At 37.1% G+C, this 12757-nt stretch overlaps 1 protein-coding gene across 1 annotated transcript in view; it reads left to right on the top strand.

Moving 5' to 3' along the window:
* The window catches only part of CCSER1 (coiled-coil serine rich protein 1), a 1276721-nt gene that overhangs the window by 703455 nt on the left and 560509 nt on the right, over positions 1 to 12757 (top strand). The gene's annotated exons all lie outside the window — the stretch shown is intronic.

Raw genomic sequence — 12757 nt, 5'->3', positions numbered from 1 at the left:
ATGTTATTGTGTTAGCTGAGGGGTACCAGTGATACTTAGTGTTTTTTGAAGAAATGTAAAGTATATTTATAATAATATGTGATAGATTCGAAGGCTAATTTGTTTCATTTTTGTTGTTTCCACTCTCACATATTTTCATCTGACTTGACAAATTTTAAACTTTGGCATAACAAGAAACTAGAAGCCATTATAATAAATAAATAATAAGGATATTGTTGCAAGAGATTTGGCAATGTCAATAGCTTGTTTGTTTTGTTTTTCTCAAAGCAAACTAATCAACAGCTGTGACTACACACAGCCTAAGTTAGAAAATGAAATATTGACAATTGAGATAAGATATATAATATATATTTTATAAATATATCAAGGCTTCCATTTAGTTACTTATTATTTCAGAGCCCAAATGTTCTGAACAGTTTGCTAATGTTTTAAAAACTTCTTTAGATAGACTGTTTTGAGAAAGATCCTGAAGTTCTGAGGATATAAAATCATTGAGACATTTTTCTAATGTGGAAAGAGAGATTTTATACCCAGTAATGGTAAAATCATGAAACATGTGCGTATATTCCTGTGTGTGTTCATTTGTGCATGAGTGTACATGCCCACACACTCTTTTAACAATTGTCTCTCAGTCTTCTCTATGAATATTTTAGCAAGAGTAAACATAAACCTCATTATGGAACAGCTTGGATTGCTTGAACATATGACCAATATGGATATTTGTGAATCTTTGTTTACCATTTCTATGTCTTTCATCTAAATGATGAAACATATCTGGGGTATAATGTTTTGAAGGAAAATAAAAAATATCTTTTTATCCCCACCCCAAATATATTTTATCTGTCTCTGTCCCAGCATCTGAAAGGGAGAAACTAAGCCATCTGGAAAAGTTTGTGAGAATCGTAGTAGTTAGATGAAGGATACAGACATGGCTCAGATGGTAAAGAATCTGCTTGCAATACAGGAGACCAGGTTCAATCCTTGGTTGGGAAGATCCTCTGGAGAATCCACTCAAATATTCTTGCCTGTAGAATTCCATGGACGGAGAAGTCTGGTGGGCTACAATCCATGGGGTCACAAAGTCGGACATGACTGAGTGACTAACACTTTGACTTTTCTAATCTAAAGGTAAAAGAAAGACTGATTTTAATGGAAAAGTATTTCCTTACAGTAAGATGAATGAAGTTCCTTTTGAAATGAAGCAGAAAGAAGGACTAGTAATTTTAAATGCATAAGAAGAAAAGTAGAGATGTTTGATTGTCTTAAATTTATGGGAATTGCTTTCATTCTCTGGGTTGGTGCCTCAGATGTTTGAAGTGTTAAAAGGTCCCCCAGGTAATTCTAATTGCTAGCTATGTCAAAAACCACTAACCTGGAAAAGTAGGTCTTAGCTTTGCCAGGAGAGAGTTGAAATATGGAAATTGAGGAAGAAAAGAAAGGGAAAGAGAGAGATTGATGGAAGGGACATGATCTGGAAATATATAAAACATTAATATCAGAAATCATATGATTCTAGCTCTTAGTTTTTGATTCCTCAGGATTTTAAGTGGCCTAGGATATCCATAAAATGTCTTGTCCCATGTTTTAGCCCTGGATGCAATCTTGAAACATAAAAAGGCATTAAGAGATTGTGGGATAATATGAAGTCCTTATCTCAAAGAGATATCTGCCTTCTCATGCTCATTATAGCATCTTTCACAGTAGCCAAAATATGGAAGCAACCTGTGTTCATTAATAAATCAAGTATTTGTGGAATATTTTTCAGCATTAGGAGCTTCCCTGGTGGCTCAGACGGTAGAGTGTCTGCCTGCAGTGCTGGAGACCCGGGTTTGATACCTGGGTTGGGAAGATCCCCTGGAGAAGGAAATGGCAACCCACTCCAGTATTCTTGCCTGGAGAATTCCATGGACTGAGGAGCCTGGTAGGCTACAGTCCATGGGGTCACAAAGAGTCAGACAGGACTGAGCGACTTCACTTTCACTTTTCACTTTGGTAGCTCAGTGGTAAAAGAACCCACCTGTCAGTGCAGGAGCCGTGAGTTTGGTTTTTGGATTTAGAAGGTCCCCTGGAGAAAGAAATGCCAACCCACTCCAGTATTCTTGACTGGGAAATCCTATGGACAGAGGAACCTGGCGAGCTACAGCCCAGGGATTTGTAAGAATCAGATACAACTTAGTGACTAAGCAACAACAATTCAGTACTAAGAAGGAAATCCTGACATTTATGGACAACGTGGATAAAATTGGAGGGCAATATGCTAAATAGAATAAGTCAGACAGAGAATGACAAATACTTCATGATATCTTTTACATGTGGAATAAAAAAAAAGTCAAATGCATAGAAACAAAGTAGAAAAGTAGTTTTCAGGAATGCAGGAAATAAGGAGATGTTGATAAAAGGTATAGACTTTCAGTTATAGGAGGAAAAAAGTCTGAAGATCTAATGTTTAACAAGGTGACCCAAAGTTGATGACACTATGCTGTACAATTGAAATTTACTAAGATAATAGAACTTAAATGATCTTACCAAAATTTAAGGTGGTGGATGTGTTATTTGGAAATTCCCTTAAAAGGAGGGAATCCACATAAAATCATCAAATTATCATGTGCACTTAAAATATCTTACAGCTTTCTTTGTCAATTATATCATAATAAATCTGGGAAAAAATATTGTGGGACATCATGAGATGGATCCTTAGTTGTCATAGTTTCCTTATTGACAATTGAGTAAATTAATTATTCCTTTTTAAAAACTAAGCAACTCTCCACAATACAGTTCATTGAATGGTTGCAGGTCAAGAGAACAGTACAGTATTTCTTAAGTTTCTGGGAAACAGCTGCTGCCACAAGATATAGGAACACCACCCTGGCAAGGACCTGAACCCTGTACCTTATAGGCATCAATGATGTGAATTATCCTCACTAGATCAAAATGTACCACACAGTAACACATTCTTAAAATACGATATACATAATCAAACACAGTATTTCAAGCTCCATTTGGCCATTGCAGGGCATAGAAAACTACGTTTCTTGACCTGGATATTATATAGCTCTTAATGCTGCCAAGATCTCATTAATATTTCTGGCTGCTTCAGACTGTATAATCATTTTGAGCTTGCAGTGAATACTCCTTGGTCCTTGAGGAGTGTTTCTGGAAAGCATGTCCATGTTGATTCAACTTTAGAATCAGATGAAATTCTTTCTGAAGATTCAGATTCTTGAATTCAAATATGTAAAATATCAAAATATGCAGATATTTGTGTTCAGATATGCAAAATCAGAATCTTTGAGGATAGGTCCTAAGAATCTACAAGTACAGTTAAACCCTTAGGTCTTTCTAATATAGCATGTTTGAGAATAGGTCTTATATTCCAGGTGGCTCAGTGGTAAAGAATCTGCCTGCCAATACAGGAGACACAGGAGATGCAGGTTTCATCCCTGGGTCGAGAAGATCCTTTGGAGGTAGAACTGGCAACCCACTCCAGTAGTCATGCCTAGAGAATCCCATGGACAGAGGAGCCTGGTGGGCTTCAGTCATGGGGTTGCAGAGAGTTCTACATGCACTCACTTATATTTCACTGGGAGAGTTGGAGGGGCTGTTACCACCTGTAAACATGTAGATTTGAAGTAAATTTGGCATTGATGAGGAACAGCAAGAAAACTAAAGGCAGACCTATAGGTGAGTCTGAGACTAGACAGTGAAAGGGTTGGGGAAATAAAGAATGAAATAATTAACAGATTGAGAAGCTTTAATTAAAACCAAAAAAATAACCCACTTTGAAAAACAAATATAAAACAGCCATCATGCCATATGGAAAAGAAAAATGAGAAGTTATAGTCAGAAAGCTATATTTAAAAGCAGGGACTTTTTCAAGATTGTGACTCTGCACTGTACCTGTTTTGTGTTCTTATAGAAAAATCAAAATTGAATTATTTTCAGGTTTTAATGGGACCAAATCTTACCTGGTTCCTAATGCTTTGCGCATTCAAATATGAATCTTGGTGTCCATTTCCATACACCAGAATTGTTATTTTAAAACTTCAAATTCTAAATTTTCATGATTTATCTACATGGATTCTAGATCAGTGTTTCATTTTTTTAATGAAATTTTTATTGTCTAATTGATATATAACATTATATTAGTTTCAGGTGTACAACATAATGATCCAGTATTTCTGTCTATTGTGAAATGATCGCCCATTCAGTAAGTCTAGTTAACCTTTATCACCAGAAACATTTAGGGTTTTTCTTTTTTGTGATGAGAACTTTAAAGATCTTTTAGGATCTTTCTATTGTGCAATAAAGTATTATATGTAATGCTGTACATTACACCCCCAGGACTTATTTTATATTTGTACCTTTTAACTCCTTTTACCCATTTTACCCCTTAACCCCCCACCCCATGGCAGCCATCAATCTGTTCTCTGTATCTACGAGTTTAGAGTTTTTGCTTGTTTAGATTCCCCACTTAAGTAAGTAGATCAGTGTTTCTTAAATGTTTGTGTGGTTAGATCATAATGATTGAAGAATCTCAGGGACAAGAGTTTTAGACATAGTTTTGGGGCCCAGGAATTTGCCTTTAGTCACTCAGGTAGTTTTGTGAGGAAGTGATCTGGATGTTAGCCATTCCCTCTTGATCTTTTCCTCTTGTCTCCTCTAGGATATTCCTCCTTCCAAGTCTTACTTTTCTCATTGAATGTTCAATTTCTCTGCTGCCTTGAATTCTCCTCAGAATGAACAGATTTAAGACACTTGCATTGTAAGATTTTCTTTAAATTTGTATTAATTGCCTAAATCTGCCATAACAAATCACCCAGAAACTAGGTGACTTAAAACAGCAGTTATTGATTGCTGTACAGTTCTGGAACCTAGAAGTCTGAAATTAAGACCTCAGCAAGCCATGCTCCTGAAGCCTCTAGAGGAGGGTCCTGCCTTGCCTCTCCCCACCTTCTGGTAGCCCCAGGCATCCTGTGGGTCACAGCAGCAGAGCTCAGTCCCCGTGCTGGTCTTCATGTGGCTGTCATCTCTCTCTGTGTATATGCCTCTGTCTTCACATGGTCTCCTCCCTGTGCTCTCATTTTCCTCTTCTAAGGACACTAGTTATTTTGGACTAGGGCCAACCCTAATGTGGTGTGACCTTGTTCTAACCTAGTTACTTCTGCAAAGATCTTATTTCCAAATAAGGTCACATTTACAGCTACCAAAGGATAGGCTTTGAACATGTGTCTCTTGGGGGCCTCAAGTCAACTTATAGGAGCACTATATGTTACAGTCTAGCTACTTCCCCATCTCTCTTTTTCTGAGCTAAGATTCTGGAACAAATAGTTTACACTCGATTGTTATCACTTCTTTGTCTCCTACTACAATCTGGCTTTGGATTCCCACTAGGGCTTTCCTTGTAGCTCAGTCAGTAAAAATCTGTCCACAATGAGGAGACCCAGAATTGATTCCTGCATCAGGAAGATCCCCTGGAGAAGGAAATGGCAACCCACTCCAGTATTCTTGCCTGGAGAATCCCCATGGACAGAGGAGCCTGGCAGGCTACAGTCCATGGGGTCGCAAGAGTCAGACACAACTTAGCGACTAAACCACCACCACCACCAGTCCACTGAAGCTCTGGTGTTAAGAGTAATTATTAAAATTTTAATTACAAATCTGAAGAACACTTATTAGTTCTTATCTCACTTGATATCCTTACTCTCCTCCAGAGTATTGATCGTTCTTTTCCTGAAGCTCCTCCTATTTGAATAAACCTAAATCCACTCCAGTATTCTTGGGCTTCCCTAGTGGCTCAGCTGGTGAAGAATCTGCCTGCAATGCAGGAGACCTGGGTTCGATCCCTGGGTTGGTAAGATCCCTGGAGAAGGGAAAGGCCACCCCCTCCAGTATTCTGGCCTGGAGAATCCCATGGACTGTACAGTCGAAAAGGGTCAGACATGACTGAGCAACTTTCACTTTCAAGTTCACCTGTGTATATACAGCTTTGTTTCATTTTGTTAGATCAGTATAGCCACAAAATGTTATAATGAAAGCAAATCTTACATAAAATTATGCCACACATGCAAGTAATGTTAACTGAACTTGAGAAATACTAGCACAGCCATCACTTTGTATGTAAGATTACACAAAACGCATACACCAGAAGGCGAAATTATATTATTTTCCTCAAGTTCACTGTCATATCACATCACCTATATAATAGTATTTAAAATTAAATTATAGTCAACATTATAATGTAACTCTCACCTTATTTTCTTTCTACATCCAGGAGTTCCTCCAGTTCCTTTCCCTTCAATAATCCTTTCTACTTATTATATTAATTATCTACTGACAAGTAATGATATTACAACTCTCTTAGTGGCCTAAGGCAATATGCATTTGTTATCTCAGTTTTTATGGGTCAGGTATAGCTTACATGTGTCTTCTGCTTAGAGACACACAAGATTGTGGTCTCATCTGAGGCTTGACTTGGGAAGGATCCATTTATAAACTCACTCAGATTACTGGCAGAATTCAATTCCTTTCAGTTTTATAGCTCTCAATTCCTTGCTGTCTCTTAGCTGGAGGCTATGCATAGCCCCTAGAGGTCATGTGTAATTCCTCAATACATGAAGTTCCCTATTGTGACCATTTGTTTCTTCACAGCTAGTAAAGGGAAAGAGACGCCTGTAACATGAGTGCTATAATCTTATATAGTCACGCAATCATATGTATATGTCCATTCCATCAGTTGTTTAGTATTAAGTCACAGATCCTTCTTACACTCAATGAGTGGGGCTCGCACACAGGCATGACCCCCTTTGAGGTAAACATCAGGTGAGCCACATTATATGTTTTCTGTCCCTTGACATGTAGTCTTTTCACTCTAGATATTCCACTTCAGTAATTTCCTTCATATATGACTTCAACTGATAGCTGTGTGCTGTTGGTTCCAAAATCTATATCCCAGGCTAAATGTTTCTTCAAAAACTTCAGTCGATATAGTCAACTCTCTTTAGAAATTGTGATGTGAATGTAGACATTTCTTTGTAGAAACCAATATCAGCATTCTTCCTTTACCCCCAAATTTTTCCTCCTGCTTTTTACCACCTTAGATGATGACACAAACTGCAGCAAGTGCATGTGATCACAAAACAGAGACTATGATTTAATACTCTAGGATAGAACCCAAGCATTAGTATATGAAAGAAACTTTCCAACTGATTCTAATTTGTATCTGCAATTGAAAACTGATGTATCTATAGCATTACTCTGCTTTGTCTGCTTTATAACATGACTCACAATCTGAAATTATTCCTCTCTATTATCATCTTATTGTTTTCCTGACTCTCCTTTAGAATTGACGCTCCACAAAAGGTTGTTCACCACTGTATCATGTATGTGTGTATGTATATATATATATATAAAACAATATTTGTCATACAGTATGTATTCAGTAACTTACTTATTGAATCATTAGGCGTTCAGTTCAGTCGCTCACTTGTGTCTGATTCTTTGCAACCCATGGACTGCAGCACACCAGGCCTCCCTGTCCATCAACAACTCCCAGAGTTTACTCAAACTCATGTCCATTGAGTCTGTGATGCCATCCAACCATCTCATCCTCTGCCATCCCTTTTTCCCCCTACCTTCAACCTTTCCCAGCATCAGGGTCTTTTCAAATGAGTCAGTTCTTTGCATCAGGTGGCCAAAGTATTGGAATTTCAGCTTCAACGTCAGGCCTTCCAATGAATATTCAGGACTGATTTCCTTTAGCATGGACTTGTTGGATCTCCTTGCAGTCCAAGGGACTCTCAAGAATCTCCTCCAACACCACAGTTCAAAAGGATCAGTTCTTCTGCGCTCAGCTTTCCTTATAGTCCAATTCTCACATCCATACGTGGCTACTAGAAAAACCATAGCCTTGACTAGAAAGACCTTTGTTGGCAAAGTAATGTCTGCTTTTGAATATGCTGTCTAGGTTGGTCATAACTTTTCTTCCATGGAGTAACTGTCTTTTAATTTTCTGGCTGTATTCACCATCTTAGTGATTATGGAGCCCCCAAAAATAAAGTCTGCCACTGTTTTTCCCATCTATTTGCCATGAAGTGATGGGACCAGATGCCATGATCTTAGTTTTCTGAATGTTGAGCTTTAAGACAACTTTTTCGCTCTCCTCTTTCACTTTCATCAAGAGGCTCTTTAGTTCTTCTTCACTTCCTGCCATAAGGGTGGTGTCATCTGCATATCTGAGGTTATTGATATTTCTCCCAGCAATCTTGATTCCAGCTTGTGCTTCCTCCAGACCAACATTTCTCATGATGTACTCTGCATATAAGTTAAATAAGCAGGGTGACGATATACAGCCTTGACGTACTCCTTTTCCTATTTGGAACCAGTCTGTTGTTCCATGTCCAGTTCTGACTGTTGCTTCCTGAGATTTCTTAAGAGGCATACAGATTTCTCAAGAGGCAGATCAGATGCTCTGGTATACCCATCTCTTTCAGAATTTTCCACAGTTTATTGTGATCCACACGGTCAAAGGCTTTGGCATAGTCAGTAAAGCAGAAGTAGATGTTTTTCTGGAACTCTCTTGCTTTTTCAATGATCCAGCAAATGTTGTCAATTGATCTCTGGTTCCTCTGCCTTTTCTAAATCCAGCTTGAACATCTGGAAGTTCACAGTTCATGTGTTATTGAAGCCTGGCTTGGAGAATTTTGAGCATTTGTTTCCTAGCGTGTGAGATGAGTGCAATTGTGCAGTAGTTGGAGCATTCCTTGGCATTGCCTTTCTTTGGGATTGGAATGAAAACTGACCTTTTCCAGGCCTGTGGCCACTGCTGAGTTTTCCAAATTTGCTGGCATATTGCGTGTAGCACTTTGACAGCATCATGTTTTAGGATTTGACGTAGCTCAACTGGAATTCCATCCCCTCCACTAGCTTTGTTTGTAGTGATGCTTCCTAAGGCCCACTTGACCTCACATTCCAGGATGTCTGGCTCTAGGTAAGTGATCACACCATCATGTTTATCTGGGTCATGAAGATCTTTTTTGTACAGTTCTGTGTATTCTTGCCACCTCTTCTTAATATCTTCTGCTTTTGTTAGGTCCATGCCATTTCTGTACTTTATTGAGCCCATCTTTCCAGTGCCGTGCAGCCCCATTAGGTGTTAAATACCAATATTTTAAGTCAGCGTTATATGCTTAGTTGTTCAGTCGTGTCTGACTCTTTTCAACCCCATGGTCTGTAGGCCAACATGCTTCTATGTCCATGGGTATTCTCCAGGTAAGATTACTGGAGCTGGTTTCCTTGCCCTTCTCCAGGCGATCTTCCCAACCCAGGGCTCAAAATCAGGTTTCCTGCATTGCAAGCAGATTTTGTCTGTCTGAGCCACCAGAGAAGCCTAGCATTCCTGGGCTAATATGCTAAGTGTTTTCTATACATTATTTTATTAATCGTCACAAGACTCATATGAGTCTATTTTTAAATATGTTATTCTCCTTTTTAGTGATTAGGTAAAGGTGGCAGAGTAATTTTTCCAAGGTCACATATAAAGTGGAACTAGGACTTAAACCAGGCCTGCAGTACTCCAGAGCTTATGGTTTTGACCAATATATTCTACATATGCTTTCCAGCTATATTCATTTCTTGCTCAAATTGTTATGCCTTTGAGTTTATTGTTTCTTCTGGAATAGTGATTTACTATTCACTTAGTGATTCACTTAGTGATTTATTAATCCACTATGGTAGGAAGTCAAATCATCTATCTCTATGAGAATATAGTTTCTTCATTTTGTTCAAAATTCTTACATATTCCATTTTCTGATTGACGGTTATTCTAAATCCAGTTGTCAAACCTGTTCTTCAGCAATGTTCTAGGCACAAAATAGGAACAATACCATCTCACATATCCCCTATTTTGCACTTGAATTCATAACTTTTATCCACAAATCTCTCTGCATTTTATAGTCATGAATTTTCCAGTCATCCCATGAGGTAAATGAATATTTATTGAGCCTGGTAGGCTGCAATCCATGGGGTCGCTAAGAGTCGGACACGACTGAGCAACTTCACTTTCACTTTTCACTTTCATGCATTGGAGAAGGAAATGGCAACCCACTCCAGTATTCTTGCCTGGAGAATCCCAGGGATGGGGGAGCCTGGTGGGCTGCCGTCTATGGGGTCACACAGGGTCGGACACGACTGAAGCGACTTAGCAGCAGCAGCAGCAGCAGCATCATTTTACAGATGCATGCAGTTAGGCATAGATTAATTAAATAAATTCTTCAAGGAAAAACAATAAGTTGATTGGAAAATCAAGTTTAACATTGAACATTCCAGTTTTTTTGCTTCTAAAAGGAATGAATGGTATGTTAAGTTGATTTCACTATACATAGTTGAAAATGTTTATTATAAGCTTTCTCAATATATCCTCCATTAGTTTTTGGACATTACCCAAAAGAATTCACAGTATTGATATCTAGCCCTTAGATATGTATGCAGTTTTTGTCTCTTGGCTTCCATGGGAGATGCAGAAATGAAAAAGAAGAAAGAATTTAGCCCATATACTTATATCTTCCTATAGAGATTCTGGTAATTATGTTTGGATACTTTTTTTTACTATATAATTTAAAGGTTTCTATTTTGTAATGTAGCTCTAATTAGCATATAGAAGTAAGCAGCTAATTAAGCTGAGATTACTTTCCACTTCCAGCCAACATTTAGAACATAATCAGAGTTATTATTACAAAATTGTTTGAAGTTACATTACTACTTACGAATATGAACCCCAACCAAAATGCATAACATAATAACATAATTAAGAAAGACTATATTATTTCAGTATGTTGCCACTCAGATAACCAAATTAAAACTATTTGTCCTTCATTTCACCAGTTGTGGGTTTTTAGACTCATGAAAGATCTGTAGTTGATCTGTAACCTCTTATATCTGGCTCTTAAACAAGATGATATATTTTTGTGGTTCATTTTTATTATTTATCTTTTAATGTAAATTTAGTTTAACAACATATGTATATAGTGCAACAGTGCATCAGTATAATTTTTAATTTGTTAAGGTGTTGAGATTTTGTTGAATCAAAATTTAAATTTAGATGCATGGTCAAAATCACTGTGATCGAAATAATCTTGTAGAAAATCCAACAAATAAGACGTAAATCAGAAAAAGAAATCAATACACAAAAGGGAATTTGAATTTAAATAGGATTTTATTTTCATCTTGCGTATGTCATTTAAATCACAATAAGAATTTGTACTAATATAAGATTTCCTGGTAACATGACGAATCAGTTCTGCAGATGTGTATCTTAGAAAGACATTACCTATAAATCTTTATAATGGATGTTTTTAATCAGGAGTTTTTTGATCTTCTATCCACAAAGTCCTAAAGAGAATTGGCTACAGAGTCAGACACGACTAAGCAACTAACAAAGTATATGATATCTCTGCTGCGCTGTGCTCAGTTGTGTCCGACTCTTTGTGACCCCATGGACTATAGCCCACCAGGCTCCTCTGTCCATGGAATTTTCCAGGCAAGAATACTGGAGCTGGTTGCCATTTCCTACTCCAGGGGATCTTCCCAACCCAGTGATCGAATCCACATCTCTTGCATCTCCTGCTTGGCAGGCAGATTCTTTACCACTGTATAGAATCCTGGTGATATCTCATTGTGATTTTAATTTAAAAAGTCCCTGATAGCTAATGTTGAACATTTTATCATTTATTTACAATTGTCATAGCGTCTTTGGTGAAATAACTGTTCATTTCTTTTGCCCATTTCTAACTGGATTATTTGTTTTTGTTTTCTATAGCGAATTTCAAGTCTTCTTTATCTATCTTGGGTAGTAGTTCTTAATCAGCTCTGCAGTTTGCAAATCTTTTCTTCCAGTCTGTAGCTTGTCTTATCTCCTCACATGGTTTCTGACAGAGCAAAACTTGTTTATTTTTATAAACCATAAGTCTTCTGATTTAATAAATTATTCTTGATAATTCTTAGCAGTATTCAATTTTTTAGGAAGTCTATGATGGGAATTACAAGATAATTGACAAATCATATTTGTAAATAGCTACATTAAAATAAATAGGATCCCACATGTTAGTTTACTCTTGGGTATTATTATATTCACTATGACAGCAAATTTTTCTACAGCTTTCATGTCACATATCAGGATTATCAAAATTTCTCTTTATTAAACCAAGAGCAAAGCACTTTGGTATATTTCCTTATGGAACATGAAGGGAATTTTACTAATCAGTTTCTAGAACTGATCAGTTTACTGAAAATTATGGACTATATATATATATATATATATATATGTACACCACACACTTTTCTAAACTTTCTTCTTAATTAAATAATTATATACTTATTTTTAAAAACATGTAAATTGTGCTGCAAGGACCTTTGACAAAGAACAGTTTTTCTTAAAATACCATAGGCTCATTTACTCTGTTAACAATATACTTCTGTATTCATTTCTTACCAAGTATATCCCAATGGTTTGTGATAAAGAGAATATATTCAATAAGGTAAATAAAATGAAAATAATCAACCAAGGCTTTGGAAGGACCATGAGGTTAGTTAATATTATTATCTATCTTTAATGACTTTTAGCTTTCTGAAATCTCTCTCTCTCTCTCTCTCTCTCTCACACACACACACACACACATACTCACAAATGAATGTGGGGACTGCATATATAAAACTGCACACATGTGTACATACTAAGTCACTTCAGTGATATCTGACTCTTTGT

The sequence above is a fragment of the Capricornis sumatraensis genome, chromosome 7 (genome assembly GCF_032405125.1).
Source record: "Capricornis sumatraensis isolate serow.1 chromosome 7, serow.2, whole genome shotgun sequence".
NCBI lineage: Eukaryota > Metazoa > Chordata > Mammalia > Artiodactyla > Bovidae > Capricornis > Capricornis sumatraensis.
This window is presented reverse-complemented; position numbering and strand designations above follow the sequence as displayed.